Source organism: Lepus europaeus, chromosome 10 (genome assembly GCF_033115175.1).
Source record: "Lepus europaeus isolate LE1 chromosome 10, mLepTim1.pri, whole genome shotgun sequence".
NCBI classification, from domain to species: Eukaryota; Metazoa; Chordata; class Mammalia; order Lagomorpha; family Leporidae; genus Lepus; species Lepus europaeus.
In genome coordinates this window covers 120,253,308-120,274,442 of record NC_084836.1, presented here as the reverse complement: position 1 = coordinate 120,274,442, position 21,135 = coordinate 120,253,308, and the positions used below count along the sequence as shown (strand labels likewise).

The following is a 21,135-nucleotide window of genomic DNA, read 5'->3' as shown; positions in this document are numbered from 1 at the left end:
TCTCTCTGTCTCTGCCTCTCCTTTCTGTGTGTAACTCTGACTTTCAAATAAATAAATAAATAAATATAATCTTTAAAAAAATATATCATATACACAGCAGACTCATAGAATGGCAGATGTCCTAAACAGCACTCTGGCCTCAGAATCAGCCCTTAAGGCATTCAGATCAGGCTGAAAAGCCATGGGAGTATTTCAGGCATGGAAAGCCAAGACACTCTGGCAAAAAAAAAATGACCTAAATGAAAGATCTCTGTTAGTGAGATCCCAGTAGAAAGAACGGGGCCATCAAAGAAGGAGGTACCTTTCTCTGAAGGGAGGAGAGAACTTCCACTTTGACTATGACCTTGTCTAAATATGATCAGAGTTGGCAAACTCAAAAGGCTTCCATAGCCTTGGCAACTCATGACAAGAGCCTAGGGTGATTACTGACGCCATAAACAAGAATGTCAATTTGTTAAGTCAACAACAGGAGTCACTGTGCACTTACTCCTCATGTAGGATCTCTGTCCTTAATGTGCTGTACATTGTGATTTAATGCTATAATTAGTACTCGAACAGTATTTTTCACTTTGTGTGTCTGTGTGGGTGCAAACTGTTGAAATCTTTCTTAATATATACTAGATTGATCTTCTGTATATAAAGAGAATTGAAAATGAATCTTGATGTGAATGGAATGGGAGAGGGGAGGGTTGCGGTGGGAGGGAAGTTATGGGGGGAAAAAGTCATTGTAATCCAAAGCAGTACTTTGGAAATTTATATTCATTAAATAAAAGTAAAAAAAATTATCATAATTACTAGGCTAATGAAATCAGCAGGCTGCTGATTTGTGAATTCAGTACACTCCATGCTCCTGCCTCTCTCTTATCCTAACTTTCACCACATCCACTGCCATTCTGATGTAATTTTGGCTTGGAGATGACTCCTCCAGCTGCTCTAGTGTCTGTTTACATTGTTGCGTTCCCCCACTCTGCTCCTGCAGCTGACTGATGTGTCCGTCCCTATTTCCTGGCTCACTTCCTTGAAGTGGTCTACTTCACTTTTTATGCCAGACTGTGGCGTTGGTTGCTGCCCTCTTTATGGGTTGGCTGGTCTTGCAGTTAGTGTTGGCCAATGGTCTAATCCTCTGTGACCATGGAGGTCTTTTGGTATAAACATGGCTGCCTCAGACTGCCCTGACTGAGACCTTCTGTTCAGGGCATGGCCGCTTAGGTGTGATTGTGGGTGGTTGACTGATACAAAGTGGGCATGAAACTGATGTCTAGTTTTGGCCTCTCTGAATCTATTGCCTGTAAAATGATGACGGTAATGAGGAGTCAGAACATTGTTGCAAAGGTTTTGTATATGTTTATGTGAACATTTGTATATGTGTTTTGGGTGCTATGATAAGTCAATATGGACTGGGTGACTTAAACCACAGGCAATTGTTTCTTGCAGTTCTGGGAACTGAAAGTCTGAACTCATGGTGCCGGCATGGTCAGGTTCTACCAAGGACTCTCTTTTGGCTGCAGATGGCTGACATGCTGTGTCCACTTTCTCTCTAGCTTCTTTGTATAAGGACACTAACCTTATACATGAAGGCTCCACCCTCATGACCCAATCACCTCCGAGTGCCATCACATGGGTGATTTCATTTCAACATAGGAATTCTGAGGAGACACGAACATTCTATCAGTCACAGTTTGTTGTATGTATTGCTCTTCTTTCCTTTATAAATTCATAAATATGCAAGGGGATATTTTTGGTTTGCCCTTCCATACTCCATGTCCACTCTCTGGGATGCACACCTGCATCAAAGGGCTTTCTTCCTTCTGGTGTTGGGTTGAGGTTGGCTCATAGCAATCCACAGCTGGAGACTGGAGAGGGGAGCATGAGCCACGGGGCCAGGGTGTCCCCAGGCCCACTCCTGCAGGGTTGGCCAGGGATGGCCGCCTTCCTGGACTACAGAATGAAATGTGGAGCCGGTGCTGTGGCACAGTGAGTTAAAGCCCTGGCCTGAAGCACCGGCATCCCATAGGGGCGCTGGTTCTAGTCTCGGCTGCCTCTCTTCCGATCCTGCTCTCTGCTATGGCCTGAGATGGCAATGGAAGATGGCCCAAGTCCTTGGGCCCCTGTACCCACGTGGGAGACCTGGAAGAAGCTCCTGGCTCCTGGCTTTGGATCGGTGCAGATCTGGCTGTTGTGGCCATCTCGGGAGTGAACCATCGGATGGAAGACCTCTCTCTCTGTCTCTACCTCTCTCTGTAACTCTTTCAAATAAAAAAAAAAATGAAATGTAGCCTCTGCATCCAAAGTGCTCCTCCCAGGGTTCTATGACTGCTCTCGCTCCAGGCTCCTTCAGGCCTGCAGAGGGTGCCTGCTACCTTGTCTAGAGCCAGGGCATAACTTTTGTGAGGACCCTAACTTTTGCATCTGGGTCTTTAATTATCAATGTCTCTTCCAGTCTTCAATTTGAGCATCCCTGGACCCTGGATATGATACCCTTATCTTTCCTTTTGATGAAAACAGCTTCCCTTCTCTCACCAAAGCCTTGTACATTTATAAATGAGATCATTTTCTTATGTGACATTTCACATTTTAATTATTTTTCCAGGGAGCTGCATTTCATAGACAATGAGTACTGGCTAAGCAAACAACAGGTTTCAGAGGAAGTATCTCATCGGCAGCCACTTAATTAGAAAAATACCTCATTTTCTTCCTAGCCAGCCAGTGTGGAGAAGAAATTCCTCCCCCTCTATCTCAGTGTGTGTGAAAGAATTAGCAGAGTTCTTTGGGGGAAGACAACGATGACACTTCCTAGGCTGCGGCATGGTCATCTCGATTACCCAATGACAGCAGTGATCGGTTATTGAAGTCCTGCATGCCAGACACCATGCTAAGCCACTCACAAATATTTATCTCAATTGATTTATGTAAGAACTTTGTGAAGCTGGTGACAGTGTCTCCATTTTACAGATGAGGAAATTGAACCTTTGGGAGGTTAAGGGATTTTCTGACGGTTGCACAGCTGTGAAGGTAAGGACGAGGAAGATTTGCAGCCAGGTCTCTGGGATGTAGAGCTGAGCTCTTGACTGGTGCATGTTGCTTCCTAGGACAGAGAGGAGCAAGCAGTGGGTCATCCATGTGCTAGCCTGGAAGGCTCCAGGTGACCACAGATTGAGCAGGCAGAGGACCTGCCAGGGGAGGTGGCTGTGCCATGTCACCTAGGGCACACCCCTCCCTTTGGGACTGTTTCCCCATCTGCAAAAAAGAAAAAAAAAAAGATGGAAATGCTAAATGAAAATGTCCTTCAGCATCTACTATTTTGGATTTTACTCTTTAATTCAAGTCCTCCTTGTAGGTGTCTTTATCTACTTCTGGGTTCACAAGCCCAAGAAGGATCCTTCTATCTGTCCTGCTTTGTCTTCAACTGTTTTCCCTGTAATTCCACGCTTCAGCTTGTAAGTGGTAAATCAATCAAGAGCATCTAGAAAATAGCCCCTTAGTTTTACTCTTACAGTCAGAACATGATGCATGCTTATTTTTAGGAAATTTGAGATATAGACAAAAGCATAAAGAAGAGGCTGGCTCTGTGGCATAGTGGGTAAGGCTGCCGCCTGTGCTGCTGGCATCCCATATGGGTGGTGATTTGAGTCCCAGAGGCTACACTTCTGATCTAGCTTCCTGCTAATGTGCCTGGAAAAGCAATGGAAAATGTCCCATGGATCTAAAATGGAGCAGCTGGGACAAAAATTGGCACCCATATGGGATGCTGGTATCACAGGTGCCAGCTCTACCCACTACACCGCAATACTGGTCCCTAGATTTAATTTTATTTATTAAAATTATTTTATTATTTTTTTATTTATTTGAAGGGTAGAGTTACAGACAGTGAGAGAGAGACAGAGAAAGATCTTCCTTCCGTTGGTTTACTCCCCAAATGGCTGCTACAGCCGGCGCTGCGCCGATCTGAAGCCAGGAGCCAGGTGCTTTTTCCTGGTCTCCCATGTGGGTGCAGTGGCCCAAGCAATCAGGCCATCCTCCACTGCCCTCCTGGGCCACATCAGAGAGCTGTGCTGGAAGAGGAGCAACCAGGGCTAGAACCTGGTGCCCATGTGGGATGCCGGCACTGCAGGTAGAGGATTAACCAAGTGAGCCATGGCTCCGGCCCCTAGATTTAATTTTAAATTTAATGATTATTAATACAATTGAGCCACATAACACAAATTCATTCTAAAATATGAGAAATAATTACTGGGCATCAAAAGTAGCATTTCAGTGGACTGCCTCTCTTGACAAAGATGAGTCAGGCTTTAAAAACATGGCTTTTCAAAAGGAAGAAATTGCTTATTGCTCGGATGACACAGGGTTCAGCATTAATTCTGTTTCTTTTTTTACTTATTTATTTGACAGGTAGAGTTGTTATAGACAGAGAGAGACAGAGAGAAAGGTCTTCCTTCCATTAGTTCACCCCCTAAATGGCAGCTACGGCTGGCACTGTGCTGATCTGAAGCCAGAAGCCAGGAGCCAAGTGCTTCCTCCTGGTCTCCCATGGGGTGCAGAGCCCAAGCACTTGGGCCATCCTCCACTGCACTCCCTGGCCACAGCAGAGAGCTGGACTGGAAGAAGAGCAACCAGGATTAGAACCCGGTGCCCATATGGGATGCCAGTACCGCAGGTGGAGGATTAACCAAGTGAGCCATGGGGCTGGGCCCTAATTCTGTTCTTAATTTTCATTTTTTATAAATTTAAATGCTCAGAAACCTTGTTCACACATGAATAACTTGAGGGAAATGAAAGAGTTTTGTTACAGTAATGCCATTCAATTAAGGTCCTTCTGAGTTATGTCAAAAAATCAGGTGGTAATTTGTCATAAAAGTCTACTTTTAATGATGTATGAGCTGACAAGTCAATTAAGCATGGCTGTGATATGTCAGAAGCAAAGGATTGGAAGTTATTGAGATGTGGGAGGATTTACCCTGCACATTTCAGGGTCCTTCATTTCCTCCACGCTTGCTCCAGTACTTAGAATGCTCCTCTCTGGTGACATCCCTGGTGGTGTTGTGCTTGGGAGCAATGCGTTATAGAGCTATTCATTCAGGATGGGAAGAAGTGGGGGAAGAGGGTGATTATGTGAGGAAGGAGGGAAGAAAAGAGCATATGGGAGGCTCAGGGCATCCCTGGGCAGAGCATTTTTTTGGATATGAGATTTGAGAACCTGTGCATTGATTTTTTTCCCAAAAGCATTCCGAAAGGCTGACCCCGAATGTTCATGGTGCATCCACTCCAGGTAGAAGATTGCTGTAGGAGACGATGATGTGAGGTCAGAGCTGAGCAGGTGGGGGTGGGAGTTGGGTAGCTGGACTTCGCTGAGACCCAGGTGAAAGGGGTGCAATTTGGATAGTGAGGAGAGGGAGAAAAATAGGAGCTTTGCAGTTAAACCTCAGCTAAAATTCCAGCCCCTCCAAGTGGGGATAGCGTTCCGGAAAGTTTTTTGCCCTAGTCAGTCTCTCTTTCTCACTTGCCAAGTGGGGACAAAATGAAGTTCACAGCTGTAGCCTCCTAGCAAAGCCTGACAGAGATAATGCAAGACAAATGGATTCAGACCAGCACAGTCCTTAGACCCTGGCAAGAGTGGTGGAGTGCCCAGCAGAGTCTACCATCCCTGGCAGTTGGATCTACCCTGGTCCTCTTTTGACTGCCTTGGGACAAGGGGTCCCTGCACAAGAGCCGTGCCTAGCCTGGCCCAGGCCCTGTCTCCTGCCCAGTCTTTGAGTACCAAAACCTGGAAGGAATTCTGAGTTTGTAGGTCTTCAAACCTTCTTCCAAGGCCTCAAACCTCTTCTCTGGTCCATTTCCCTCAGATGCATCATTGCTGGGTGCCTCCAACAGCACAACAGGTGGCTGAGGCCCTTCAGGGTTGCAGAATTGAGTCTGGAGAGGAAAGAACGGGGGCAAGCTCAGGAGTTTGTCAGTGGGGCTGTGGGCAGAAGGTTCTAGTCTTGCATGCTGCATGCACTTCCATGGTAACTGTGTAGTGAGGGAGTTGGGGAACAGATGAGCCTTGGTGAGGGATGAAAAACTTCCCTTCTCAAACAGAAGAAGAGGAAAATGGTCTCTGGGTTTGATGAGTGAAAGGAGGCTGAGGGAGCAGAAAACATTGGCAACCTCATCTATCATGCCATCGCAGCCCTGCCCCAGAGCGGATCATGGATTTTGCTGAAGACAAACCTTATTCTGAATTTGTCTTATCCTTCGTCCTTTCTACCTGGTGTTGTTAGGTGGGTGTATTTGTCCAGTTGGGAGGATGAGACTCATTCTAGTTAACAGTTTGTTGCTGTAAACAATAACTTCTACGTTTACGGACCTCAGTTTGTACCTTGTCTCAGGTCCTGCCAATGCTGGGGTCAGACGATTTCTTGTGTAGTATGTATTTTCTCCAAAAAACGTAACAAGAAGAGGAGGTGGGCAGCTTATATTAAAATATAAATCATCCCCAAGTGGAGGCCAATCAGTCACCACTGTACGGGGAGCAGGCAGGCTCCGGCTGCTTGCCAATCCTGGAGACCTCTAGTCATGACCGACACCTGGATCCTACCCCGAGACTTGGGCTTGTCCCTCTAGGATGAGAGCAGGGCATCTGGAGATTTACAGGCTGCCCAGTGACTACAATTTACAGTCAGGGCTGAGAACCAGGGGTCTAGATAGCCTCAGGGCTGAGAACCAGGGGTCTAGATAGCCTCGATGGGCTTTAGATGAGATGAGGCAAGGCTTACCTTTCTCAGGTGGGCTGTGTTAGAACGTGGCCATTCTGAGCAGTGTGCAGCTGTTTTTGGAACGGCCTCCTCCTGGCTATGTGTTGTTTGACCTCTGTGGACTTCAGTCTGTCCATCCATTTGGTGGGGGATAGTAATAGTTGTTTACCTTTTAGAGTTGTCCTGGGGATTAATGAGAGAATTTTTAAACCATTTAGAACAGTTGCTGGTACCAAGCAAGGGCTGCTCAGTGTTTTATCTGTAACAGGCAATTTGTTCCAAGTGCACTCAGCGTGAATCATTCCTTTGTGGCTCATGGGTCTGACAGATCTCCAGGCCTGGGTTCATGGACAAGTCTCCTTTAGCAAACTTCCCCATCAGAGGTACACCAGGTAGCTTGATTTGTTTCTGAATGTTTACCTACAATAAAACAAACACATGGCATAGTTCAATCTGTACCAGCTCGATGATGAAGGATATAAAAGGAACATTTAAGGCGCAGAACTAAGTATAATGAGCCAGATAGGCAGCATTGTTGGGTTTAGCATTGGCTTTTATAGAGTTTTAATTTTTCTGTCTATTCTGTGTGACGATGGGATTGAAACATACAAAATAATATGGAGAACGTCTGCATCAACACAAAGAATGCTTTGTCTCTTGAAGTCAGGGGCAGCTTCAAGGGCACAGGGCCTGTGCAGTTGCCCAGGCATCTGAGCTTAAAGGGGGACTGCGTTGTGTTCCATATTCTGCCTTTGCTGTCTTGAAACTTAGCAGTTCTGTGTTTGCACTTGTGTTTCTTAAGTTAGTCTGATGGAACAATGAATGTATATGTGTGAGCGGGGAGGCCCCCACAATATGCATCTGTGTGGCAGTTCCTGACTTGCACAAAGCAGTCACAGTTCCTCCGAGCATGTCTCCCCGGCGCAGCCTCCTTGCTAGGGAGTTCAGTGAGACTCAGAGAGTGCAAGACTGGCACCTGGTATCTACCACCAAGTAGATGAGAAACAAATGACTAACATCTTGACCTTCCCTACCTCAGCCAATCACATATGCTGAAAATCATGCCATGGAAGGACAGGAAAGGCTGGGCAGCCCTTTCTGCCTCATCAGTGAGCTGAAGGTGGACAGGGTTGGTGGAACGTGTACCTATTAAGAAGGAAAACAAAAAGTCGAGTTTGTTTTGTGAGAATGAAATACATATGTACATAGGAGCTACACAATACAAATTGTGTAATCTTGGTTCTGCATGAGTTAAATGCTCTTACATGTGCAGGTGAACTGGCATTGCATGATATAAAAATAAAACAGTATGGGGCTGACACTGTGGCATGGCAGGTTAAACCACCACCTTCAGCACCAGCATCCCATATGGGTGTTGGTTCCAGTCCCAGCCACTCTACTTCTGATCTAGCTCCCTGCTAATGTACCTGGGATGTCAGCAGAAGATGGCCCAAGTGCTTGGGACCATGTATCCATGTGGGAGACCCAGATGAAACTCCTGGCTATGGCCTGGCGCAGTTATGGCCATTGCTGCCATCTAGGAATGAACCAGAGGATGGAAGGTCTCTCTCTCTCTCTGGCTCTGTGTCTCACTCTCTCTGTAACTCTGCCTTTCAAATAAATAAATAAATAAATAAATAAATCTTTAAAAAAAAGAGTAAAATTCATGCCAGTAATTTAACATTGTAATTTATCTTTACCCAGAACATTAAATAGTGAATGCAAGACACCAGGGCAAATTGAGAGAGCACATAGAAAGGAAAACACTTTCTGATTTAGTGCTTTGAACAGCGTGTCCCTTCTACTCTTTGAACAAAGCAGCTCACATTTTTATTTTGCACAGCCAGCCTTCTCTGAATTGTGATGCTAGAGCCTGTCAGTGATTGGCAGAAGTGTGTCTTTCTGTACTGGCTTCACAACTGTTAAGCTCCTCTTGAGCAGGCATACAAAACAGATTGCTTGGTGAGGGGTTTTGGAGGCATCTTATGGTGAACATTGTTTGCCTTCTGAGCACCCATTTCTTCATTTTCCAACTTTGTTCTGGCAATCTGTCTCTCTACTCGCTATGTCTTCGCTGGTAGGATCACAACCACAGTTCAAAGGTAGAGCACATGACCTAGAGATCAGGCTATCAAAATTTCTTGGCCATAGTGATTGGCTCAGAAATGGGCATGTGATCCAATCAGAGCCAATGACATGCAAGAGGTCTCAGGCTGGGAATCCTGGGAGACTCTCACTCATAATTGAACCTGGAAGTGAGTTGGCTACAGGCTACTGCCATCTTGCCACAGTGGATAACCTGAGAAAAAGGCCAATTTGTGGAGATGGAGGGAAGCCAATTTCTGTGACAATGTCTGCCTTATTAGAAAACTTCACCTAAAGCTAGATGTGGCCTTTTCAGGTACACAAGCAATGAAATCTCCAGGCATTAGCTGCTTTTCTTCTATTACATGATAAGTGTATGCTACGTTATGCAGTTAATTGAATTTCTAGAACTTGTAGGAATAAGACAATAACAGATTAAAATTTAAACTTTTTCCCATTCAGGCAGGGGCAATTTCTGTGTTTTCTTTTTCTGGGGAGAGTTTTGGTGGGTAGGAAGCGGGTACTCCCCAAAGGACCATTCTCTCCCTAGATGTTTTTTTTTCAAAGCCTAAAATACCAGGGTCACAAGCTGGGACTCATAGGCCCCATTGTGACCTACAGGGTATTTTATTTTTATTTTTTTTTTGTTTTTTTTTGTTTTTTTTTATCTTTATGGGGGGGAAGCCATTGTAATCCATAAGCTGTACTTTGGAAATTTATATTCACTAAATAAAAGATTTTTAAAAAGGAAAAAAAATAAATATCACATGTAACTATTGATGTGTTTCTCAGGCCCACAGGCAGATTTAGGAGTGCAGTGCCTCGGGTCTTTGGGCTGTAAACAAGTACATCAATGTATACAGATACTGTCCTCATCTTCCCTGTGTGGATACCATCTTCCCATCTTCCCCACTGACCTTGACTCCTCCCAAGCCCTAGCCTCATTCCTCATCCTTCCATTTTCTTCTTCATTTTCTATTTCCCACTGAAATTGAAGCCATGGGATAATGCTCCTTGTCTCACTCTCCCAGGCATTTAATCCTGCCTGTATCTGCCCGAGACCAGCTCCTCCTCTCCTGCCATTAAGCAGAGGTGGCACTCCTGTTCTTTTTTTTTTTTTTTTTGAAATATTGTCTTTTTATTTGTTGAAAATTTTTTTTTAACTTTTATTTAATGAATATAAATTTCCAGTGTACAGCTTATGGATTACAATGACTTCCCCCTCCCATAACTTCCCTCCCACCCACAACCCTCCCCTCTCCCGCTCCCTCTCCCCTTCCATTCACATCAAGATTCATTTTCAATTCTCTTTATATACAGAAGATCAATTTAGTATAAAGATTTCAACAGTTTGCACCCACATAGAAACACAAAGTGAAACATACTGTTTGAGTACTAGTTATAGCATTAAATCAAAATGTACAGCACATTAAGGACAGAGATCCCACATGAGGAGCAAGTGCACAGTGGCTCTTGTTGTTGACCCAACAAATTGACACTCTAGTTTATGGCGCCAGTAACCACCCTAGGCTCTTGTCATGAGTTGCCAAGGCTATGGAAGCCTTCCAAGTTTGCCGACTCTGATCATATTTAGACAAGGTCATAAAAGACAGAGTGAGGATAGTAACCAATGATCCTAAGAGTGGCATTTACCAGGTTTGAACAGTTATACAGCATTAAGTGGGGAAGAGGACCATCAGTACACACAGGTTGGGAGTAGAGCCATTGGTGGTAGAGTAGAGGTTATGATTACAAAGGAATGAGGCCCAAGTATGCTAGACAGGGCCTAGAACAAAGGACAGAGTCATTATTAGAGGAGCTAAGAAAGGTGCTGTCTAAGCTACAATTAAGTTTTCTGATTGAGAGGCAAATAGAACCTGACAGAAGGGGCTTGATAATAATCTGGTGGGCTTTGGGCCTTGTAAGTTAAGAGGCCCAGACCTATCTATCTCTTCACATGGGGTATATCCTAAGGGAGGTGTGAACCTCCTAGGGAAAGGCACTCTGTTGACTTACATTACTTGGCTGGCCTGGGAGGAGAGCTGGCCAGGTAAAGGCAGGGGGCATCTCTAACAAGAAATTTACAGTTCTGCCTGCAATGTTGCTGACCCTACTTGACCATCCCCTCAGCTGCAGTGGTCACTTTGGAAGTTGGGCTGAGTGAAGGGCTTTTCAGCTTGGAGCCAATAAGATCTGTGGCTCTGACCTGGGCATCCTTCGACTCCAGGGCAGGTCCATTTCCAGTGATCCAACTCTTGGCAGAGCTGCCAGGGCTCTTCACAAGCTGACTTCTGCTGAAGCCCAGGCTTACCACATTGAAAGCCACTGCAGTGGACTGGCCTGTTGGGTCTCCTTGAGGGCAGATCACTGTACAGATCAGCCATTAATAGGCCTGCCACCCATTGCTTCTGATGCCTAGCTTTCTTTTCCTCCTGGTTTGTGTTAAAGCAGACCAGAGGATGCAAGTCAAGGGAGTGCCTGTATCCCATCTCTAATCTTCGGTGGCCTGAACTACAAGTCTATAGTCACAGGCATGTTCTGTAGAAGTTTTTCTAAGGTAGACAATGCCCATGAGGAAAATTATATTCTCACTTTAAAACTTTCTTTCCCTTTGGTCTGAAAGGGAGGTTTTTTCTACTTACTGTATACTTCGCTGATGGCGAAGTGAATCTAGCTATGAGATTATTATTTAAGTTCTTATTTTGGCTATGCTATTACAGAAAAATGTTAGCCATCTCTTTTATAAGGTCTAAAGATTAAATTGTGCGTCCTACAGATTCCTTCATAATAGAATTAGTTTCCTACCTTGAAGAGAATAGAAAAATGAAAGAATAAGTTGGGCTTAGAATAGAGAAATGAGGGAGCAAGTCCTAGATCGCTTGCTGACAATAGCAATGTTACATGAATACTTAGCAAACCATTTCAACCATTAGATAACAACTTAAGAAAACATTTACCAGAAGGTCCAATGCCTTCTATAAATTTTAAGAATCATGTATTTGAAAACACCTCTTAAATATCTAACATGGTGTAGTTTGTTTAGCCAGTAAACTTAAGCACAACCATATAAAATGTTTTTAGTTTCTTTCTACCAACAAGTTTAAAACATATGATACACAGATTCAGGTCACACGAATTAAAATGTATCTTTGATTGATTTTAGCAGCTTAAATTTATGGACAATCTTATCTATAAGCCATTTAAAATAAAACTCTTAATAAAATTTCCTATGTGGACATACAATATGTACACACATATAACATAGCATAATAGACCAATATAGCAATTCTAATAATAGCTTTTAAAATCTTTAACTCTTTTTGTAGATTGCCAATTGATTTGAATTGCTTTTTGTTTTTAGATTACTTTAACACATTGCTTTAACAGAGCATCAGTGTTTAATTCTATGACAAAGAGAAATTTTGCTTCCTGTGATCTTTTGCTGTGAGGTTTCCTTCCTTTACCTTCTTTCATATTGGTGACCATGTTTCTGTGTTTCTGTGTGTAACACATCTTTAAGCATCTTTTGCAGGGCAGGATGAGTGGCAACAAATTCTTTCAGTTTCTGTTTGCTATGAAAAGTCTTAATTTCACCTGCATTCACAAATGAGAGCTTTGCAGGATATAATATTCTGGGCTGGCAGTTTTTCTCTCTTAGTACCTGGGCTATATCTCGCCATTCCCTTCTAGCTTGTAGGGTTTCTGATGAGAAGTCTGCTGTGAGTCTAATTGGAGATCCTCTGAGAGTGATCTGACGTTTCTCTCTTGCACCTTTTAGAATCTTTTCTTTATGTTTCACTGTGGTGAGTTTGATTACGATGTGTCGTGGTGAGGATCTCTTTTGGTCATGTTTATTAGGGGTTCTATAAGCTTCCTGTACTAAGATGCCTCTGTCCTTCTCCAAACCTGGGAAATTTTCTGCTAGTATCTCACTGAAAATGCCTTCTAATCCTTTCTTCCTCTCCATGCCTTCAGGAACTCCTAGAACCCGAATATTCGGTTTTTTAATAGTATCCTGTAGATTCCCGACAATATTTTTTAGATTTCTAATTTCTTCTTCTTTTCTTTGGTTTGCCTGTTTCCTTTCCTGTTCTCTGTCTTCTAAGTCTGATATTCTCTCTTCTGCTTTGCCCATTCTGTTTTTAAGGCTCTCTAATGTGTTTGTCATTTGATCTATTGAGTTCTTCATTTCATTGTGGTTTTTTGTCACTATCACAGTTTCATGTTCTACTAGTTGTTTCATTTCATTTTGATTCCTCCTTAATATTTCATTTTCATGAGAGAGATTTTCTATCTTTTCCATTAAGGATTTCTGTAGTTCAAGAATTTGTTTTTGAGAACTTCTTAATGTTCTTATCAATTTTTTGAAATCCGTATCTTGCATTTCTTCGATCTCATCATCTTCATAATCTTGAATTGGGGTGTCTTTTTCATTTGGGGGCATCATAGTGTCTTCCTTGTTCTTGTTACCTTGGTTTTTGCGTTTGTTGTGTGGCATGTTGGAGATATTTGGTTTCTTCACTGTGGTGTTTTTTCTTGTTACACTATGGCTCTATATTAAGTGGACCGTCTGCTTTCGGTGGAGCCTTAGAGGCTTGAGATAAGTGTGGACTGAGAGCTGGGTTTGGTTCCTCAGGGTTAAGGGTGTGTCAAAGATGACACTCCCAGGTTAGGCGTGGTAAATCTCTTTCTTTTTTTTTGCTTCAAAAGGGAAGTAATTCCGCACAGCTGAATGTAATTGGAGGTAGTTAGCAGGTAAATGATATACCCACAGGAGCCAGAGATCGGAAGCTCTTTCCCAAGGACCACACAGGGAATCTCTGCTGCCCTCGTTGTGGGCTCCAATTCTCCTGCAGTCTCCCACTGGATTGCCAAGTTAGATCCTAATCTCCTGTTATTTCACCCCTCCCCCCAGAGTCAGGTTTTTCTGCTAGGCTCAGGGCCGGTGCAGACCTGAGGTCGCCCTGCTTATGACGTATGTCAAAATGGCGCCTGCTCTTTGTCTTGCTCGCCTTTGAGGGGTGAGCGGAGAGAAACTCGTGTCCGTATCGGTCACTTTTTTTTTTTTTCCCTCTCTCTCTTCTAGTTAGCCTGGTGAACTTTTCCCCACGGAGTTTCAAGCCTCGTTCCCTCTAGTCTCCTCTTTCTGCTTGCCCGCTGGTGTCTCAGGCTATTGAGATTCGGCTCACCTCGCGTTCCAGCGCTGGTGCGTTTAGTCTGCCGCTGGTGTCCCGAACTTGGGCTTCCACGCTCTCCACGCAGGTCCACTGTGAATCACTAGTTCCGGAAGAATTTCCGCTGCTGTTTCTTCCCCTACTCTTCCTTGACCCTGCAGTATCTCCACTTTTATTAACCTGTGTGTCTTGCTGAACTATCAATGTGCTCCTTCCTATTCCGCCATCTTGCCGCTTACCTACAGGGTATTTTTTAATTGACTTGTGAAATATTTTACTGGGGCCATGGCTCACTTGGTGAATCCTCCTCCTGCGGTGCTGGCATCCCATATGGGCACCGGGTTCTAGTCCTCGCTGCTCCTCTTCCAGTCCAGCTCTCTGCTGTGGCCCAGGAGGGCAGTGGAGGATGGCCCAGGTGCTTGGCCCCCTGCACCCACATGGGAGACCTGGCTCCTGGCTTTGGATCGGCACAGTGCTGGCCGTGGCAGCCATTTGGGGAGTGAACCAACGGAAGGAAGACCTTTTCTCTCTCTCTCGCTAACTCTGTCAAAGAAATTTTTTTTTAAAAATTGGACAACTTTACCTAAACATCTAAATTTCTTTGATCTTCAGGAAAACCAGATTATCTGGCAGCTCCAGTTAGCTCTTGTCTGGTGCTGGGAAGTGGCGCCACACCCTGTGTGGTCTCCAGTTTGTCCTCCATTCTTTTTTACTTATTCCCTAAGATTCCACTCATTTTCAAACTCACGTGGGCCCTAAAGGGGTTTGACATTGTGCCTAAGCCCCTGCAGAAGAATGGGCTTGAGAGGAGAGAGGGAAGGCTGAGAGGGAAAATGTGAAACCAGGTGAACAGATTTCTGCCAATTTGAGAAGCTGGGGTGGAAAAAGAAATCCTTGGGCCTCAGAGTCCTGGGATTCTGAGCCTGCTCCCTGGAGATGAACCCCGATGTGGCAGGACCTTACAGAGGATCTTTTTTTTTTCCCCAAAGAAATATCTTATTTAATGAGTACAAATTTCATAAGTACAACTTTAGGAATATAATGATTCTTCCCACCATACCTGCCCTCTCACCCCCACCCCCACCCCTACTCCCACTCCACCTCCTCTTCCCTCCCATTCTCATTCCCATTCTCCATTAAGATTCATTTTCAATTAACTTATACACAGAAGATCAACTCTATACTAAGTAAAGATTTCAACAATTTGCACACACACAATATATATATAAAACTGTTTGAGAACAAGTTTTACAGTTAATTCTCATTATACAACTCACTGAGGACAGAAGTCCTGCATGGGGAGTAAGTACACAATGACTCCTGTTGTTAATTTAACAACACTCTTATGTATGGTATCAGTGATCACCCAAGGCTCTTGACATGAGCTGCCAAGGCTATGGAAGCCTTTTGAATCCACAAACTTCAACATTATTTAGACAAGGCCATAACCAAAGTGGAAGTTCTCTCCTCCATTCAGAGAAAGGTACCACCTTCTTTGATGGCCCCTTCTTTCCACTGGGATCTCTTTCACAGAGATCCTTCATGTAGGTCATTTCTTGCCACAGTGTCTTGGCTTTCCATGCCTGAAATGCTCTCATGGGCTTTTTAGCCAGATGTATGATCACTTTAACACCTAATATGGTCACTTTAACACTTAAGATGACATTTTTACTACCTAGCTTAATGGGATTTGGGGTCCCATGGTGAGTTTTTAAACTGTACCCTTAGAACTAAGTCCGTAGGATTGTATGCAGAACTATACAGCTTTACAGCTATAACTTACAGAGGATCTTAGAGAAGGTGGCTGTGTTTACTCCAGGGGCTCCATCTTAGATAGGAGCCAGAAATTCTCGTCCTCACATGGACATGGACCTTGTAGAGTACAGAGCCTGAAGACAGCAGGGCCAGGAACGGCCTTCTCAGCTGCAGCTGCTAGCACAGCCAGCCCCTCTGCAGCAGCCCCATTGGTGCAGGTAATTCCCACACGTGTGCCCTGTGGGGGGCTGGTGATTTTAGTAAAATGTCAAGAACCATCAGGGCTGAATTTCTCACCAGCTCAGCAGAATAAGGACTTGGATTGTGGAAAATAAAGAATGCCACTATTGTTTTTTTGCATATGTGCATCTTTGGAGAATGAGAGTCACTTTTTTTTTTGTTTAGATTTATTTTATTTATTTGAGAGGTAGAGTTACAGACAGTGAGAGGGAGAGGCAGAGAGAAGGTCTTCCTTCCGTTGGTTCACTCCCCAGATGGCTGCAATGACTGGAGCTGTGCTAATCCAAAGCCAAGAGCCAGGTGCTTCTTCCCAGTCTCCTATGCAGGTGCAGGGGCCCAAGGACTTGGGGGCCATCTTCTACTGCTTTCCTAGGCCACAGCAGAGAGCTGGATTGGAAGAGGAGCAGCTGGGATTAGAACCGGTGTCCATATGGGGTGCCGGTGCCGCAGGTGAGGGTTAACCTACTGTGCCACAGCACCGGCCTGAGAGTCGCTCTTGAGGTGATACAACCCTTTCTGTTTCAGGCGTTAGTGTCAGAAAGCCCTGGGTTGAAGTCTTCTGCTGCTGTATGGGAACAAGCTGTGCTACAAGGGCTACTTTTGAATTCTTTTGTATTCAGTCTCCTCACATGAACTGGAGTTTGTAGCCCTGAGTTGGCATGTGCTAATTCTGAGGACTAAATATCAATGAAAATGAAAGCACTTATCTCAGGGTCTAGCACATAGACGCGCAGTAAACAGGACTACTTCCTCCTAGTCTTTATTCCTATACATTCTTTTTAAACAAATATCTCATAGTTACACTTTTAGAGTTTGTGTTTTTCCATTTAGTATACAAAATTTTCAAGGTTGCTGCCTAGTCTGAATTAACACAATTAACGTTTGCACAATGCTTCTCGGGCTCAATGAGCTGCACACTATAAATTAATTAGTTAATTAAACAGCCAGCTCTCACCTACTGGTTCTCTCCCCAAATGACTACAACAGTTGGGGCTGGGCCAGGCTGAAGACAGGAAGCTGAAACTCAATCCCAGTGTCCTGCTTGGGTGGCAGGAACCCAACCTGAGCCATCAACTGCTGCCTCCCTGGGTGTACTTTAGCAGGAAGTTGGAACTGGGAGTGGAGCTGGACTTGAACCCAGGCACTCTGATATGGGATGCGGGTTTCCTAAGTGACATTTAACCATTGCATTGAACACCCACTCCAGAATTTTTTTTTTTTTTACTTTAAAAACATATTCAAAATTTTAAAGTCAATTTTAAGACAGGTTATATACTGATGTGGTAATTACCATGGAGGTAGTACAAAGATAACTTGGCATGGACAACTTAACAGGTAATAACAGATGGCCAAGAGAGACTTGGCTTTAGGGTCGATTTGGGTTGTCTGCAGCTTGTGTTTGTTCAAGCTGACTGTGGGTTTTTGGGAGTTAGTGGGAATTTCCAATAACTGAATCTGGTTCTGGGTGTGAGGAGGGAGTGGGAGCTGCAGGTGGTGTTCTGACAGAATGAGACTGTGCTGGAGATCCTCAGAAGAAGGATGGATGGGTCTATGTGTTTCTCAGCTAGGTCTTCTAGACAGCCCTCCACGGGGCTCTTCTGTTATTCCTGCAAAACTGGGCTTGACGAACTCTTGAATGCCGGGGAAAAGCTGTTCTTCCAAGTGGCAGCACCCAGAAGCTGCTTATATGATTGGTTGTGGGAACAGCAGGTGGTCGTGGAGGCATCTGTGAACCTGTGAGTTCTGGATGTGGGCGATGTCAGCAAACACTAAACCCACTCACCTGTTGGGCTCCTTGCTGTGTGGCACCCTCCCCCATCATAATTGTTTTGGGTGAATCACGTCCACTTGCGTAAGTTTTAGCCAAGTTGCCTTAGGTAATTTTTACATAATATTTATGGAACCTTCCTGTAATTGTGACTCACGGTCATGCTTCTACTCAGAATTTTGTTAAAGCTGAGCATTGCAGGGAGAAAAATGCCTGAGTGGTGCTAAAGGTTTTCAGAGAACTCAATTAAGGAAGGGAGGATGGTCAAGGCCCTCATTTGCCGCAAGTGCCCTTAGCCACTAAAGCTCCAGCGGTACCGCTGCTAATTACAGCTCTTTTATAGTCCCCTTCATTTTTTTCTGGAATCAACAAAACAATAACACACATTTGTCAGAATACTCAAATGTTATATAAATGTGTAAAGCCAAACACGTAGTGCATGTTTTCTTACCTCTTCTCTCCGGGATATTTCCAATCTGTAGAAGTAACCACAGACAACTCTTCAGTAAATATCCTTGTAGAACTTTCCGTGTGAGCACATACTTAAAAAATTTCTTTAGCAATTATCTTTTTCCTCAAGTGATACAGGTGTGGGAGAAATATAGAGGAACATTTTAAAAAACATCTTTCCACATTTGGACAGGATATGTGCGCTTAGAAAGTAGTGTCATACGATGACCCTATGAGTGGTAGTACTTTGATATATTTTACAGATGAAGATGCTTAGAGAGTGAACACCTCGCCCCAGGTCACACAGCCACAGGTAACTCAGGCTTGTCTGACTTCCAAACCTCTGTCTGATAACGATGCCATACTGTCGGCTTTTTCATGTTAACAAAGAGGATCTACCCAGTTTTTTTTTCAATTATTTATGTTTTGAGAGTGAGAGAGGGAGAGGGAGAGTGAGCTCCTATCTGCTGGTTCATTTGTTAAATAGCCAGGACTGGGTTTGGCCAAGCTGGGAGTTGGCGACTCCATCCAGGTCTCCCGCATGGGAGGTGGGGACCTCACTACTTGAGTCATCACCTGCAGCCTCCTGGATCTGCAGTAGCAGGAAGCTGGTGTCAGGAGCAGAGCTGGGAATTGAACCAGGCACTCTGATATGAGATGCAAATGTTTTAACCAGCATCTTAACCACTAGGTCGAGTTCCCCCCTGCCCCAGTTTTAATGGTTCCAGAGAATTGTCTGGTATAAATACACCACTTTAAACTTTTTTCACTTGGCTAGGCGTTTGTCCTAGTGGTCGGGATGCATGCATCCCATATTGCAGTGCCTGGGTTTGAGTCCTGGCTCTGCTCCCGATTCTACCTTCCTGCTAATGCACACTCTGGGAGGCAGCAGGTGATGGATCAAGTACTTGGGCCGCTACCCTCAATCTGAGTGACTTGTATTGAGTTCCCAGCCCAGGCCTGACTGTTGCAGGCATTTTGAGAGTGAACAAGCAGATAAGAAATTCTTTTCTCTCTCTCTGACTCTCTGCCTTTCAAAAAATTAAAATAAAATAAAAAAAAACCCACTTGTTGATTGCTTTTCAGATGAACTGAACAGGGACTGTTTCTGGGTTTGCAGGAAGAGCCCTGGTGATCCTGTGTGCAGTGTCCTCAGGCTCAAGGTAAGAGGCCGTCTCAGCTGCTGCCAGTCAACTGCTGTTCCCCTGCACATTGCAGAGCCCTGTGCAGCTGCAAGGGAAACAGTGGCAAACTGCACTGCGACGCTCACACTGGAGAAATGGGGTCTCGAGGTCCTGATCCCATGTGTTGTTTTCTCCCCACTTACCTTATCTTCCTCCCTCTGTCCTCTGTTTTTCTTTTTTTTTTTTAATTAAACTTTTATTTAATGAATATAAATTTCCAAAGTACAGCTTACGGGTTACAATGGCTTCCCCCTTCCAAAACTTCCCTCCCACCCACAACCCTCCCCTTTCCCGCTCCCTCTCCCCTTCCAATCACATCATGATTCATTTTCAATTCTCTTTATATACAGAAGATCAGTTTAGTATATATTAGGTAACGATTTCAACAGTTTGCCCCCATATAGTAACACAAAGTGAAAAAAAATACTGTTGGAGTACTAGTTATAGCATTAAATAAGAGTGTACAGTACATTAAAGACAGAGATCTTACATAATATATATATTTTTTAAAAAATTAATTAATTTTCTATGCCATTTCCAATTTAACACCAGGTTTTTCCTTTTTTCATTTCCAATTATCTTTATATACAGAAGATCGATTCAGTATATAATTAGTAAAGATCTCATCAGTTTGTACCCACGCAGAAACACAAAGTGTAAAAATACTGTTTCAGTACTAGTTATAGCATCACTGCACATTAGACAACACATTAGGGACAGATCCCACATGGGATGTAAGTACACAGTGACTCCTGTTGCTGACTTAACAATTTGACACTCCTGTTCATGGCGTCAGTAATCTCCCTAGGCTCTAGTCATGAGTTGCCAGGGCTATGGAAGCCTTTAGAATTCGCTGACTTTGATCTTATTCCAATAGGGTCATAGTGAAAGTGGAAGTTCTCTCCTCCCTTCAGAGAAAGGTACCTCCTTCTTTGATGGCCCCGTTCTTTCCACTGGGATCTCACTCACAGAGATCTTTCATTTAGGTCTTCTTCTTTTTTTCTTTTCCATGGTATCTTGGCTTTCCATGCCTACAATACTCTCATGGGCTCTTCAGCCAGATCCAAATGCCTTAAGGGCTGATTCTGAGGCCAGAGTGTTGTTTAGGACGTCTGTCATTCTATGAGTCTGCTGTGTATCCCACTTCCCATGTTGGATCCTTCTCTCCCTTTTTGATTCTATCAGTTAGTCTTAGCAGACACTTGTCTTGTTTGTGTGATCCCTTTGACTCTTAGACCTATCAGAGCCATCGAATGTGAACTGAAATTGATCACTTGGACTAGTGCGATGGCATTGGTACATGCCACCTTGATAGGATTGTATTGGAATCCCCTGGCACATTTTTAACTCCACCATTTGCAGCAAGTCTGATTGTGCATGTCCCAAATTGTACATCTCCTCCCTCTCTTTTTCCACTCTTAAATTTAACAGGGATCACCTTTCAGTTAAAATTTAAACACCTAAGAGTAATTGTGTGTGTTTTTTTTATTTTTTTTAACTTTTATTTAATGAATATAAATTTCCAGTGTACAGCTTATGGATTACAATGGCTTCCCCCTCCCATAACTTCCCTCCCACCCACAACCCTCCCCTCTCCCGATCCCTTTCCCCTTCCATTCACATCAAGATTCATTTTCAATTCTCTTTATATACAGAAGATCAATTTAGTATAAAGATTTCAACAGTTTGCACCCACATAGAAACACAAAGTGAAACATACTGTTTGAGTACTAGTTATAGCATTAAAT

The 21,135-nt window shown here is 43.9% G+C and overlaps 1 long non-coding RNA gene across 1 annotated transcript in view; it reads left to right on the top strand.

Annotated features, from left to right (window-relative positions):
* The window catches only part of LOC133767953 (uncharacterized), a 219,959-nt gene that overhangs the window by 49,480 nt on the left and 149,344 nt on the right, over nucleotides 1–21,135 (top strand). Inside the window, exon 4 of the long non-coding RNA XR_009866923.1 lies at nucleotides 19,290–19,366. This is a non-coding gene — a long non-coding RNA (uncharacterized LOC133767953). The remainder of the gene's footprint in view (nucleotides 1–19,289; nucleotides 19,367–21,135) is intronic.